At 44.1% G+C, this 15,242-nt stretch overlaps 1 protein-coding gene across 2 annotated transcripts in view; it reads left to right on the forward strand.

The window, feature by feature from the left end:
- Positions 1-14,070: 14,070 nt before the first annotated feature.
- Positions 14,071-15,242, forward strand: part of PRDM2 (PR/SET domain 2) — a 164,737-nt gene continuing 163,565 nt past the window's right edge. For both annotated transcript variants that reach the window (XM_075328995.1, XM_075328994.1), the window contains exon 1: positions 14,071-14,157. The gene's annotated coding sequence lies outside the window, so the exon portion shown is untranslated. The remainder of the gene's footprint in view (positions 14,158-15,242) is intronic.

The raw sequence follows: 15,242 nt of genomic DNA on the forward strand, positions 1-15,242 counted from the left end.
AGCTGTCCCCGAGTGCTACGTTGGGACCGGCGTAGCTCTGGGGTTTGTCCCTGGCTACTTAGAGTGTCTGCCCCCCCCGTGTGATTGGTAGGCCTAACCCTGACAGGGATACATGTCGGTTGCCTACGGGATCTCAGATTCGCCAAGGGTACGGCAGGTTCACCACTGGCAGGGGGTTGAACCTCCTGTTCCACTGCTGGCGTGTCACCTCGTGTTGGAGCGGCCGGTTCTTTAGGTGGATCTGGAACCCCTTCTGTTTCTGGCTCGACCAACTGCGGGAACGTCAAGACTGGTACCACTATGGCATTGTTTATTCGGGTCCAAGTTTTGGGGAATTTTCCAAGGATTGTTTGGATCATCTCTTCCTCTTTTTCTTGACTTTGGGGACTTTCTTGTACTTCTTCTACTTCTTTTTGGGTTCTGCACCGTTCAGGGCACGCTTTCAGGCGGTCTCAAGAAATTGCTTGATAGGTCTTGCCTTCATCCTTGCTTATGAGGCATACCTTACTATTGTCAAAGTTGGAGGGGATAATGGTGTAGGGCTCGTTTTCCCACTGATCATCCAATTTATGCGTCCTCCGCTTCTTCTTGAGGACTTGTTCTCCAGGTGCTAAGGGAGTTGCTGGGGCTGTTTGATTGTAATGCTGCTCTTGTCTCGTTCTTGCTTGAGACAGGCTCCTCTCTACGCATTCCTGGACCTTACGGTACCGCTGCTGCCGCTCTGTATCCCAATCCTCTATTTCCTGAACCGCCTCAGGTGACACAGTCCCCATCTCAAAGTCTACGGGTAACTTGCCAGGTCTGGCTCGCATCAGGTAAGCAGGGCTGCAGTTGGTCGAATTCACCGGGATATGGTTGTACAAGTCTACCAGATCTGGTAACTTTTCTGGCCATTGGTTTCTTTCTTCCAAAGGTAGAGTCTTGAGCATGTCAATAACCACATGGTTCATCTTCTCGCACAATCCATTGGTTTGGGGGTGGTACGGTGTGGTTCTGATTTTCTTACAACCGTACATGTTACAGAACTCTTGGAACACTTCTGCCTCGAATGCAGGACCCTGATCAGTCAGTACCCTTTCAGGGTAACCGTGAGGTCGACAAAAGTAGGCCTGAAATGCTCTCGCTGCTGTTCTGGCTGTCTGGTCCTTCACGGGCACTACTACCAGGAAACGAGAGTAATGGTCCACAATGGTGAGGGCGTACACATAACCTGACCGGCTTGGTGTTAACTTCACGTGGTCCAGAGCCACCAACTCCAGGGGCTGCTTCGTGACAATTGGCTGTAGGGGAGACCTCTGGCTAGCATCATCTTTCCGCCTCAGGTTACACGGACCACAGTCTCGGCACCACTTCTCGACTGTCTTTCTCATGTGCACCCAGTAGAACCGATCACGGAGTAGGGTCTCCAACTTCTTCCACCCGAAGTGTCCTGCATTATCATGATAAGCTGCTAGGACCATTGGAGCATCCCTCTGCGGAACCACTATCTGCCAGACGAGTTCATTCGTTCGCCAGTTGACATATCTCTTACAGAGCTTGCCTTGATAGGTGAACAGTCGTCCCCTCTCCTTCCACAACTGCTGGGCTTCTTCTGGAGCATCTGGGCCAAGATGAGTCTCAGCTTGTGCTAGCTTTTCTTTGACCAATCGCACGGCCGGGTCACCGTTCTGTGTCTCTTCCCAATTATGGTGGAGTAATGGGTTGACCGAGACTTCGTGCTGGCTCGAGCGCTTCACTCCTACAGCATGCTCACACTGGGAAACACCTTGGTGATGGAAAGCCGGTAACTCTATCTCTTCGAGTTCATCCAGGTCTTCTCCAGACTCGGGTAAGTGAGGCATTCTGGACAGCGCATCAGCATTGTTATTCTTCTTGCCAACCCGATACTTGATGGTAAAGTCAAAGTTAGACAGCCGGGCCATCCATCGCTGTTCCAACGCACCTAACTTGGCTGTTGCCAGGTGTGTCAACGGATTGTTGTCCGTGAAGATGGTGAACTTGGCCGATGCCAGATAGTGCTTGAAGCGTTCAGTCACTGCCTAAACAATAGCGAGGAACTCCAGCTTGAAGGAACTGTAGTTTTCTGGATTCCTTTCTGTGGGCCGTAGCTTCCTACTGGCGTACGCTATCACCCTCTCTCTGCCTCCCTGCACCTGGGACAGAACTGCTCCCAGTCCCACGTTGCTGGCGTCTGTATACAGTACAAACGGCTGGCTGTAGTCAGGGTAGGCCAGAATCTCTTCTCCCGTGAGAGCCCCTTTCAGCCGGACAAAGGATGTTTCTAGTTGGCTGCTCCATTCAAATGGAGGGCTCTGCTTCTTAATCTGCTTTGGCTTGCCCACCAGGAGATCTTGAAGGGGCGCTGCTATCTTGGTGAAACCATCAATGAACCTTCGGTAGTAGCCCACCAGCCCAAGGAACTGCCGCACCTCCTTTACCGTGGTGGGTCTTGGCCAGTCCTTGATTACGGTGACTTTCTCCGGATCAGGTGCCACACCTTCCGCGCTGACCACATGACCCAGGTACTGTACCTTTGGCTTCAAGAGGTGACATTTGGATGGCTTTATCTTCAGGCCATATTTCGACAAGGACTCAAACACTTCTGCTAAGTGCCTCAGGTGGTCTTCATAAGTCTTGGAGTAGACTATGATGTCATCTAGGTACAACAGCACGGTTTCAAAGTTGTGGTGGCCCAAGCAGCACTCCATCAGCCTTTGGAATGTCCCTGGAGCGTTGCAGAGCCCGAATGGCATACAGTTGAACTCACAGAGGCCCATTTGTGTCGTGAATGCAGTCTTCTCCTTGTCCGCCTCTGCCACGGGAACCTGCCAATACCCACTGGTGAGATCCAAGGTGGAGAAATAGTTAGCTGACTTTAAGGCTGTTAGTGACTCCTCTATTCTGGGCAGTGGATAAGCATCTTTATGTGTAATGCGGTTAATTTGCCTGTAATCTACACACATTCTCATTGTACCATCTTTTTTCTTTACGAGCACTAGTGGAGCTGCCCAGGGGCTACAACTATCTCTGATAACCCCAGCCTCCTTCATTTCCCGTAACATTTCTTTGGCACGCTGATACTGTGCGGGGGGTACAGGGCGGTATCTCTCTTTAATGGGATGATGATCACCCGTGGGGATTTGATGTTTAACCCCTTTCACCTGCCCAAAATCTAGGGGGTGTTTGCTGAAGACCCGCTCGTACTCCTGTACCACCCGGTAAACCCCATGCTTTTGGTGTGACGGGGTGGAGTCGGTGCCCACATGTAATTTTTGGCACCAGTCCTCCAGCTGTCCCTTGGAGCCATTGTCTTCCGCCTGGTCGGACGGGATCAAGGGTTCCACTGCTTTGATGGTATTGTTACTGACAGTGTACAGTTTTGCTACAGTGGCGTACCGGGGCAATTTGGCCTCCTCCTCCCCACAATTCAGGACACGGACGGGCACTCTCCCCTTGCGGACGTCTGCTACCCCTCTGGCTACCAGGACTCCAGGCCTACTGTCTGAATACACCGGTTCTACCAAGGCATGGTAATCCTGACCCTTGAGGCCTATTGCTGCCCGACACCATATCAACATTTCACTTCTTGGGGGTATTGCAATGGGGAGGGGGTCACTTACCCTCACACTGACAATTTCTCCTCCGGCCAGCTCTACCTGCTGCCTCCTCATCAGGGCTCTGATCTCCCTCTGTAGGGCACGCTGCTGCCCGGAGCTGGCGGTTTCAGACGCCTGTTGCAACAAAATTATCACTTCGGCAATACAATTTTCTATCACATTTGTACCAATGGTTAGCAGTGGGTCAGATTCTTTGCGATCTATATCTACAATTATCATCCCCTGACATGGCAATTCTACCCGCCCCACTTTAATGGTTACTTCTTTGTACCCAATTTGAGGTAAGGGCTGACCATTACTGGCCACAATTGTTAAATCATCATCTGGGCCATGGTCAATGTCTGAATCAGCCCAATATCTTTTGTACAGTTTGTAGGGGATGGTTGTTACCTGGGACCCCGTATCCAGGAGGGCATTCAAAGGGATCCCATCCAGCACAATAGGAAGGACCGGTCGTCCTCCCACATACTTGCTGCGGCTGGGGTTTGAGCCGGGCTTCCTTACACCTGGGGGTTGGCTCCTGGCCCCAGGCTCGGCCCATTTAAAGGACAGCGTCGTGCAATGTGGCCCGCCTGGCTGCAGCGGCGGCAGATCGGTTGTCCTGTTGAATCATACCGGTCTGTGTCTTTTCCTCGGGTCGGCGGAATCCTCCTCTGTCGCATCCATGGGACGTCATCTGGGCTGGAGGCCAACTCGATTCTTGCAGGCGATGGGGTCACTTGTAGAGACTGCACGGTCTTGGCAAGGGCAGCTACAGTCTTGGTCAGCTCCTGGACCTGCTGTCTGAGCTCTGCAGTGGGATCCTTATCCAGGGACTGTGCCTCAGCCCCTGCAGCAGCTCGTGTTGCAGGCACCACCCCGGGGTACGTGATAGCAAGAGGCCGGAGGGGTACCGGGTAATTCGGTGTAGATTCTCTCAGTACCCGGATGGCCTGGTCCTTAAACTTTGCAAAGTCCAGAGCAGGGTTCTGCAGGACCATGATACGCAGCTGGGTCCTGTGGGCGTCTGACAGGAGCCCCTCTATGAACTGCTCAGTTAGGAGTTTGTGTTCTTCACGTACACTCTCTGGGTCCACCTGTTTAACTGCTTTCAGGGCCTCCTGCAAGTTTAAGGCATAGTCCCTTATGCTGTCTGTGGCCCGCTGCTTGCACCCAAAGAATCTCATCTTTATCTCTGCTGCGGTGCGGGTGTCAAAAGTACTCTTTAGCTTGGCCAATATCTGGGTTACTGTCCCTTTATCTGTATCAGGCCAGGACTTCACTTCACGCTGGGCTGCGCCGGCTAGCTGTCCCATTAATATGCCCACCTTCTGGCTCTCAGTCAGAGGATACACCCGGAACAAGCTGTGCAGGCTTTCTCTGAAGTCGCTCAAGGTATGGGACTCCCCGGAGTACTGCGGCAGCCATTCTGCTCCCGGGATGTACGGCATTGTGATCGGCATTACCGGCGCTACAGCGGGGGCTGGGGCGACGGCGACTGGGATTGCTTCGGCCGGTGCTGCGGCGCCTCGGGCGATGGCAGCCACCTGCTCTCCCTCTGAGTCGGACATCTTCCTCCCCCTTAGTGAACCTTACCAGGCTCCGTTCACTTTTCAAATTTCCTTCTGGCTCGCGCGGGGTTAACAGCGCTCTGCTCTGATGGCGCGCTCCCTTCGCGCTCTTTGTCAGGCACGCCCCCCTTCTTCCTGCACTCGGCGAGGCTAATGGTGGCGGCAGTTTGCAGACAGTACACAGTCTTTTAAGCACAATTCCTGCAGGCGCACAGTACCCAGTGTGACCGGGCACGAAATCCTGTTCGTGACGCCAAAGTTGACTCGCCCACCCCAGGGCTATGGGACACCCGGTGCCGGGCCGGACTAGTCCGGTGGTAGTCAGTGGTGGCTGGGCCCGGCTCCGTGGCCCTGGTGGGTGTCAGTAGAATATGTGGCTGATGACTTTAAGTTTGTGTTCGTGACGCCACCTGTGGTATGCGGCTATTAAGCCGCCGCTGCTGTGTAAGGCCTCCGGGGTGATGAAGTGGCAGCAATGGTGGTACTGCTCCCCACAGGTGGAGCGGTGCCCCGGGGACACTGTTGGTGCTCGTGAGAGTCTATGGTGTTGTGTGACTAACACGGTGCAGGGCCGACAAGCAATGAAAGAAACAGGCACAAACAGTAGTCTCTTTACCTTCTCCTCTTTTACTCGGCAGAAGTTTAGTCCAGGGAGACCGTCACAGATGGTAAAGATGATCCGGCCGGCCTGGAGGTGCCTGGGGTGATCTTTGGCCAGTTGAGTATGAGGCCTACTCCCTAATCTTTCTTTGCTGTTTTAGGACACTGCACTTTGGGTTAGCAATTGCCCTCTTGCTGCTGGGACTGGTGGTTCGTCCCTTTTTCTGTGTGGTAGACTACGCAGGCCCTCTCTGGTGCTTCTCTGCTGGAGTCCACACCGGGCCCTTGGGATGCAGCTGTACCTTCAGATTGCTTCTGGGCCAGGGGGCTTGCAGCTCTCCTGCCCTCCGGATTCAGCTACCAGGGATGGATTTTATGCCCTTGCAACCACAGACTCCGATGTCCGAGTCTCTTCTGTGCCTCTCTGCACCTCTTGCTTCACTGGGCCAAGCTATCCCAGCTCTAGGCCCCAGTTCTACAAGGCAGCACTACTCTCCGTCTGTCCTCTTTCACTCCTGTCTACAGACTAACTACTACTTCCTCCCTCCAGCCAGACTTAAGGAATCCTCCCTGAAATTCCAGGTTCAGAGCTCCCTCTGCTGGCCGGAGGGAGAACTGCGTTGGGTGTTAAACTTACTGGCCAATAGATCTCCCAATTACCTCCAGGCTCAGCATTAACCCTTTGGAAGGGCAATGCTGTTGTGGCGACCAGGTCCTGGGGCGCCACAGTATATCTTAGAAGAGCTAAAAAACAATGTAGGACCACTCCGAACTAGTATTTGAATAAATTTTAAATTTGGGCAATGGTTAAATAAGATAATATGCAAATTTCTTCCCCTTCATCTCATTTCCCTATACAGTGGGGAAAATAAGTATTTGCAAGTTTTCCCACCTACAAAGAATGGAAAGAATTGTAATTTTTATTGTAGGTACACTTCAACTGTGATAGACATAAAAAAGAAAATCCAGAAAATCACATTGTATGATTATCAAATAATTAATCTACAGTTCCTTGCATGAAATAAGTATTTGATCACCTACAAACAGCAATAAATCTGGCTCTCACAGACCTGTTATTTTTTCTTTAATAAGCCCTCCTACTCTGCACTCATAAAAAACACCTGTCCACACACTTAATCACAATCCAACCTCTCTACCATTTTCAAGGCCAAAGAGCTGACTAAGGACACCAGGAACTAAATTGTAGACCTGTACACGCTACATCCCGGGCTACAGGACAATAGGCAAGCAGCTTGGTGAGAAGGCAACAACTGTTAACGCAATTAGTAGAAAATGAAAGCAACACAAGATGACTGTCAATCTTACTCGGTCTGGCGCTCTATGCAATATCTCACCTTGTGGGGTAAGGGTGATTTTGAGAAAGGTCAGGAATCAGAGAAGAACTAAATGGGAGGATCTGGTCAATTACTTGAAGAGAGCTGGGACCACAGTCTCAAAGTTTACCGTTAGAAACACATTACACCGTCACAAATTAAAATCCTGCAGGGCACGCAAGGTCTCCTTGCTCACGCCAGCTGATTGAAGTTCGCTAATGATCCAGAGGAGGCATGGGAGAAGGTCATGTGGTCACATGTGACCAAAATAAAACTTTTTGGTATAAACTCTTCTTTCCATGTTTGGAGGAAGAAGAATGATGAGTACAACCCAAAGAACGCCGTCCTAACCATGAAGCATGGGGTGGAAACATCATACTTTGGGGATACTTTTCTGCAAAGGGGACAGGACGACTGCACCATAGTGAAGGAAGGATGGATGGGGTCATGTATTGCGAGATTTTAGCCAACAACCTCCTTCCTTTTGAAAGGTCATTAAAGATGGGTCGTGGCTGGGTCTTCAAGCATGTAAATAACCCGAAACACAACGAGGGAAACTAAGGAGTGGCTCTGTAAGAAGCATTTCAAGGTTCTGGAGTTGCCTAGCCAGTCTCCAGACCTGAACCCAATAGAAAATGTTGGGAGGAGCTGAAACTCAATGTTGCCCAGCGATAGTCCCAAAACCTGAAAGAACTGTCGAAGATCCGAGTCACCAAAATCCCTGCTGCAGCGTGTGCAAACCTGGTCAAGAACTACAGGAAACGTCTGACCTCTGTAATTGCAAACAAAGGTTTCTGTACCAAATATTAGGTTCTGTTTTTCTATTGTATCAAATACTTATTTCATGCAATAAAATGCAAATTAATTATATAAAAATCATACAATGTAATTTTATGGATTTTTTTTATTCTCTCTGACACAGGTGAAGTTACCTATGTGAACAATTACAGACTTCTCTATTCTTTGTGGGTGGAAAAAGTTGCAAAATCTGCAGTGTATCAAATACATACAGGTGCAGATCAATAAATTAGAATATCATCAAAAAGTTAATTTATTTCAGTAATTCAATACAAGAAGGAAAACACATATATTATATAGTCATTACATATAGAGGGATCTATTCCTATATATTACATAGAGCCATTACACACAGAGGGATCTATTCCTATATATTAGAGTCATTACACACAGAGGGATCTATTCCTATATATTACATAGAGTCATTACACACAGAGGGATCTATTCCTATATATTACATAGAGCCATTACACACAGAGGGATCTAATTCTATATATTATATAGAGTCTTTACACACTATGGGATCTATTCCTATATATTATATAGAGTCATTACACACAGAGGGATCTATTCCTATATATTATATAGAGTCATTACACACAGAGGGAAATATTTCTATATATTATATAGAGTCAATACACACAGAGTAATCTATTTCAAGTGTTTATTTCTGTTAATGTTGATGATTATGGCTTACAGCCAATGAAAACCCAAAAGTCATTATCTCAGAAAATTAGAATAATTACCACAAAACACCTGCAAAGGCTTCTTAAGCATTTAAAATGGTCATCCCTTAGTCTGGTCCATTAGGCTACACAATTCAGGGGAAGACTGCTGACTTGACAGATGTCCAGAAGACAGTCATTGACACACTACACAAGGAGGGTAAGCCACTAAAAAGTCATTGCTAAAGAAGCTGGCTGTACAGCGTGCTGTATCCAAGCATATTAATGGAAAGTTGAGTAGAAGGAAAAAGTGTGGTAGAAAAAGGTGCACAAGCAACCGGGATAACCGCAGCCTTGATAGGATTGTTTAGAAAAGGCCATTGAAAAATTTGGGGCAGATTCACAAGGAGTGGACTGCTGCTGGAGTCAGTGCTTCAAGAGCCACCGCACACAGACGTATCCAGGACATGGGCTACAAGTGTCGCATTCCTTGTGTCAGGCCACTCATGACCAATAGACAATGCCAGGAGCGTCTTACCTGAGCCAAGGAGAAGAAGAACTGGACTGTTGCTCTGGGGTCCAAGGTGTTGTTTTCAGATGAAAGTAAATTTTGCATTTCATTTGGGAATCGCGGTCCCAGAGTCTGGAGGAAGAGTGGAGAGGCCACAATCCAAGCTGCTGAGGTCTAGTATGAAGTCTCCACAATCAGTGATGGTTTGGATAGCCATGTCATCTGCTGGTGTAGCTCCACTGTGTTTTATCAAGACCAAATCCGTGCAGCCGTCTACCAGGAGATTTTACAGCACTTCATGCTTCCCTCTGCCAACAAGCTTTTTGGAGATGGAAATTTCATTTTCGAGCAGGACTTGGCACCTGTCCACACTGCCAAAAGTACCAATACCTGGTTTACTAACCACAGTATCACTGTGCTTGATTGGCCAGCAAACTCACCTGTCCTAAACCCCATAGAGAATCTATGAGACACCAGAGCCAACAATGCAGACGAGCTGAAGGCTGCTATCAAAGCAATCTGGGCTTCCATAACACCTCAGCAGTGCCACAGGCTGATCGCCTCCATTCCACGCCACATTGATGCAGTAATTCATGCAAAAGGACCAAGTATTGAGGCATTTACTGTACAGACTTTCAGTAGGTGCCAACATTTCTAAGTGTAAAGTCATTTTTTCAGTTGGTCTTATATAATATTCTAATTTTCTGAGATAATGACTTTTGGGCTTTCATTGGCTGTAAGCCATAATCATCAACATTAACAGAAATAAACATGTGAAATAGATCCATCTGTGTATAATGACTCTATAAAATATATAGGAATAGATCCTGCAGTGTGTAATGGCTCTAAATAATATATAGGAATAGATCCCTCTGTGTGTAATGACTCTATATAATATATAGGAATAGATCCCTCTGTGTGTAATGACTCTATATAATATATAGGAATAGATCCCTCTGTGTGTAATGACTCTATATAATATATAGGAATAGATCCCTCTGTGTGTAATGACTCTATATAATATATAGGAATAGATCACTCTGTGTGTAATGACTCTATATAATATATAGGAATAGATCCCTCTGTGTGTAATAACTCTATATAATATATAGGAATAGATCCCTCTGTGTGTAATAACTCTATATAATATATAGGAATAGATCCCTCTGTGTGTAATAACTCTATATAATATATGTGTTTCACTTTTTGAATTGAATTACTGAAATAAATTTAACTTTTTGATGATATTGTAATTTATTGAGATGTACTTACATTTTCCCCGCTGTATATAACTTTATTATATATTTTTTGTTTTGGTTTTACTTCTTTATCTTTGTTTTGATACACAAACACTATATTATCTTTCCAGTTTATGTACTAGTGGCTGAATTACCTTCTTTTATTAAGTTAATTATTCTTATTTAACTAAATTTTCAATAAAAATTACATATATACAGTGCAAACCAAAAGTTTGGACACACCTCCTCATTCAAAGAGTTTTCTTTATTTTCATGACGCTAAAAAAAATTGTAGATTCACATTGAAGGCATCAAAACTATGAATTAGCACATGTGGAATGAAATACTTAGAAACGTGTGAAACAATGAAAATATGTCTTATATTCTAGGTTCTTCAAAGTAGCCACCTTTTGCTTTGATTACTGCTTTGCACACTCTTGGCATTCTCTTGATGAGCTTCAAGAGGTAGTCACCGGAAATGGTTTTCCAACAGTCTTGAAGGAGTTACCAGAGTTGCTTAGCACTTGTTGTCCCTTTTTGCTTTCACTCTGTGGTCCAGCTCACCCCAAACCATCTCGATTGGGTTCAGGTCTGGTGACTGTGGAGACCAGGTCATCTCCTTCTTAGTCAAATAGCCCTTACACAGCCTGGAGGTGTGTTTGGGGTCATTGTCCTGTTGAAAAATAAATGATGGTCCAACTAAACGCAAACCGGATGGAATAGCATGCCGCTGCAAGACGCTGTGGTAGCCATGCTGGTTCTATATGGCTTCAATTGTGAATAAATCCCCAACAGTGTCACCAGCAAAGCCCCCCCACACCATCACACCTCCTCCTCCATGCTTCACGGTGGGAACCAGCCATGTACAGTCCATGCGTTCACCTTTTCTACAAAGACACAGTGGTTGGATCCAAAGATCTCAAATTTGGACTCATCAGACCAAAGCACAGATTTCCACTGGTCTAATGTCCATTCCGTGTGTTCTTTAGCCCAAACAAGTCTCTTCTGCTTGTTGCCTGTCCTTAGCAGTGGTTTCCTAGCAGCTATTTTACCATGAAGGCCTGCTGCACAAAGTCTCCTCTTAACAGTTGTTCTAGAGATGAGAAGGTGTGTCCAAACTTTTGGTCTGTACTGTATATATATATATATATATATATATATATATATATATATATATATATATTGTATATAAAAATAAAAGGTCTTTCTTTGATGACACTCAAATTTGTATCCATATGTTTCTTCAGGGAAAGTTGGGTGATGACAAATATTAAAATATTATGCCACTATCACCGCACTTCTTTTATTTTTCTAGTGAAGTCAGCCAAGTGTTGCAATGATGAACAATTGCGTACTTAACCCTTATATTGTTGGATAACTAAGCAGATTGCCATTCGGGAGTCTGAGAAATCTGAGTGAAGCCTTTATCATATAATAACAGTGATAATTAATTTCATACCTAGACCTTTATGGCTCGATATCTCAGTAAATTTCCATTCTGTAGTCTGGGAAAGCTGGGTGACGGTTTTAATATGTAATAGCATTGATGAATAGTTGCATACCTACACCATTAGGCTGTGTCCGCACTTTCCGTTTTCACCTGCGTTTCCGCTGCTTTTTAGGTCCGTTTTGAACTGCAGCGTTTTCATGCCAAAAGGCATGCGTTTTGATTTTCCTGCAAAGTCTATGGGAAATGTGGATTTCCTGTCCACACTTTGCAGTTCAAAACGCTGCGTTTAATTTGCATAATTTTGGGCAAAAACTCTGCGTTCAAAGAAGCAGCATGTCAATTGTGTTTGCCATTTGGGCTGCGTTTTGCTAACATTGAAGTCAATGAGAAGTTGCAAAAAGCAAGAAACATCAAAATTCCAGCGTTTTACCTGCTTTTTTGCTGCAGAAACAATGTGTTTTGGACTAGATAAACACATGCGTTTCTGACATCAAAATAATGGAATATGTCCCTTTACACATAGTCCGACAATTAAATTATTGAAAAATATAAATTGATTGATATTTTATCCATATTTAGTATAAAACCGCTATAATTATATTAAATATCGCTGGTTTTGTTATGATTTAATAAATTATGTGTGTATTCTTTTTTTTCACTTTTTTTCATAGTGTTTGTATGTTAAAACTTTATTTAGTAGTGTCTTTGTAATCAAAACGCATCTAAGTTTGAGCAATGGAAAGGCATGTAAAAAGCGATAAAAACGCGGCTAAAACGCGTTAAATACACACGCATATTTATCGCGTTTGATGGTCAAAAGCAACTTTGGCAAAAGCAATTTGTGCCAAAACATGCGTTTTGAACTGCAGCTAGGACGACGCAAAGTGCGGACATAGCCTTACTGTTGCATATCTTAGTAAGTTGCCATTCAGGAGTCTGGGAAAGATGAGTGAAGGTTTTAATATATCATAGCAGTGATGAATAACTGCATACCAAGACCTTTATTATTGCACATCTTAATAAATTGCTATTCAGGAGTCTAGGAAAGCTGGGTGAAGCTGTTAATATATAACAGCAGGGCTGAATAATTGCGTACCTTGACCTTTATTGATGGATATCTCAGTAAATTGACATTCAGGAGTCTGGGAAAGCTGGGTGAAGCTGTTAATATATAACAGCAGGGCTGAATAATTGCGTACCTTGACCTTTATTGATGGATATCTCAGTAAATTGACATTCAGGAGTCTGGGAAAGCTGGGTGAAGCTGTTAATATATAATAGCAGTGATGAATGATTGCATACAGTACGTAGACCTTTCTTGATGATGGATATCTCAGTAAATTGCCATTCAGGAGTCTGGGAAAGCTGGGTGAAGCTGTTAATATATAATAGCAGTGATGATGATTGATTGTCTACCTGGACCTTTACCGTTGGATATCTCAGTAAATTGCCATTCAGGAGTCTGGGAAAGCTGGGTGAAGCTGTTAATATATAATAGCAGTGATGAATGATTACATACAGTACGTAGACCTTTCTTGATGGATATCTCAGTAAATTGGCATTCAGGAGTCTGGGAAAGCTGGGTGAAGCTGTTAATATATGACAGCAGTGATGATGATTAATTGCATACCTGGACCTTTACTGTTGGATATCAAATTGTCATTCAGGAGTCTGGGAAAGTTGGGTGAAGCTGTTAATATATAATAGCAGTGATGAATGATTGCATACAGTACGTAGACTTTTCTTGATGGATATTTCAGTAAATTGACATTCAGGAGCCTGGGAAAGCTGGGTAAAGCTATTAATATATAAGAGCAGTGATGATGATTGATTGTCTACCTGGACCTTTACCGTTGGATATCTCAGTAAATTGACATTCAGGAGTCTGGGAAAGCTGGGTGAAGCTGTTAATATATGATAGCAGTGATGATGATTAATTGCATACCTGAACCTTTACTGTTGGATATCAAATTGTCATTCAGGAATCTGGGAAAGCTGGGTGGAGGTTTTAAAATATAGTACTTATAGTATTAATATGATCCATTCCATCTTTCATCCCTGGAGGCGGCTATATGTATCCTTGCACATGATGATATATATTAGATGTCTTCTGCAGATCTGCAGTCCCATGCAAACTTGATTTCATAGTTGGAATATTTGCAAATCCTCCACGTTTTTTTTTTTTCTTTCTTAAAACACAGACCTGGTTTCCCTTTTAACACAGTAAATAGACATAGCCCCTTTAAGATGAGCCCCAGCTGGTGCTGAAGCTGAGCATGCTGGGAGCACTATTCAGTGTGCAGGCCTGTGTGCTGGAGAAAGGAATCAGCACTGGTCCGGCTGCTGCTGTCAATGGGGGACGCCTGCAGGCTGCCGGGACCGAACCTGGGACAGGTAGGGTCCATATCACTGCCCGGCCCCCAGCAATGGCACTGTGTGCACAGGAAGGGGGAGGGGGTGTGCTGGGCACACAGGGGCAACACAAACCCCAGGAAGTTGTCAAACAATCCTGATCATCAGCAGCAGCAGAAGAGCCGGGATTATGGGCTGTGCCATTAATATTCCTGCACATGCAGAGCTCTCCCTGGATGCTGAGGACATGACTTTTATTATAGTTGCAGCCTTGTATGAAAAAAGCAGCAGGAAACCCAGAGGTGATAACGTGTGTGAGCTGGGGCTTTGTTCAGGCTTAGGATTTTTTTTTTTTTTTTGGTCTACACTTTGCACAAAGGTTTTTTTTTTTTTTCACTTTTTTATTATCCTTCTTCCCCTAAAAATAATGAACCCTTTACAAAGTGCAACCATCAGCCCATTTAATTTTTTTTTTTTATTTTGTTTACAATATTTTGAATTTAAAAGTAAATATTTTGACTTTGTTCAGAAAATGTGTAAATATTGAGCATTTACTGTTTTATGTTTATTGTTATGCGATTGTTTATGCTACAGAGCTGTTTACTAGATCCCAACGTGTCCTCCAAGCTCTGACAGACACACCTTTTTTATTTTTGGAGGCTTCCTTAGCTTTGCATAGTGCTGTAACACTTCAGTAAAACTATATTTTTTTTTATTTTATTGTCATTTAAAAAAAAAAAAGCAACAAAAAAAATCTTATTGTGTATTTTTTTTATTTTATTTTTAACATGTTTTATTTATCTTTAATAGTTTTATTATATGTATTTTATTTTTTATATATAATTAAAATTGTATGTATGTGTATATGTGTGTGTGTGTATATATATATATATATATATATATATATATATATATATATATATATATATATATATATAATTCTCAAAAAAATATAAAGTACGGTGTATATATATTTTATATTTATATATTTTTGGTATATATATGAAACACAGGTGTTTCATTTATTTATAATATAAAATATATGACATTATATAATAAAGATGTAGATATATAAAATATATATTTATATATTTTTTTATTATATAAAAATTAATAAATGAAACACA

Source organism: Anomaloglossus baeobatrachus, chromosome 11, assembly GCF_048569485.1.
Source record: "Anomaloglossus baeobatrachus isolate aAnoBae1 chromosome 11, aAnoBae1.hap1, whole genome shotgun sequence".
NCBI lineage: Eukaryota > Metazoa > Chordata > Amphibia > Anura > Aromobatidae > Anomaloglossus > Anomaloglossus baeobatrachus.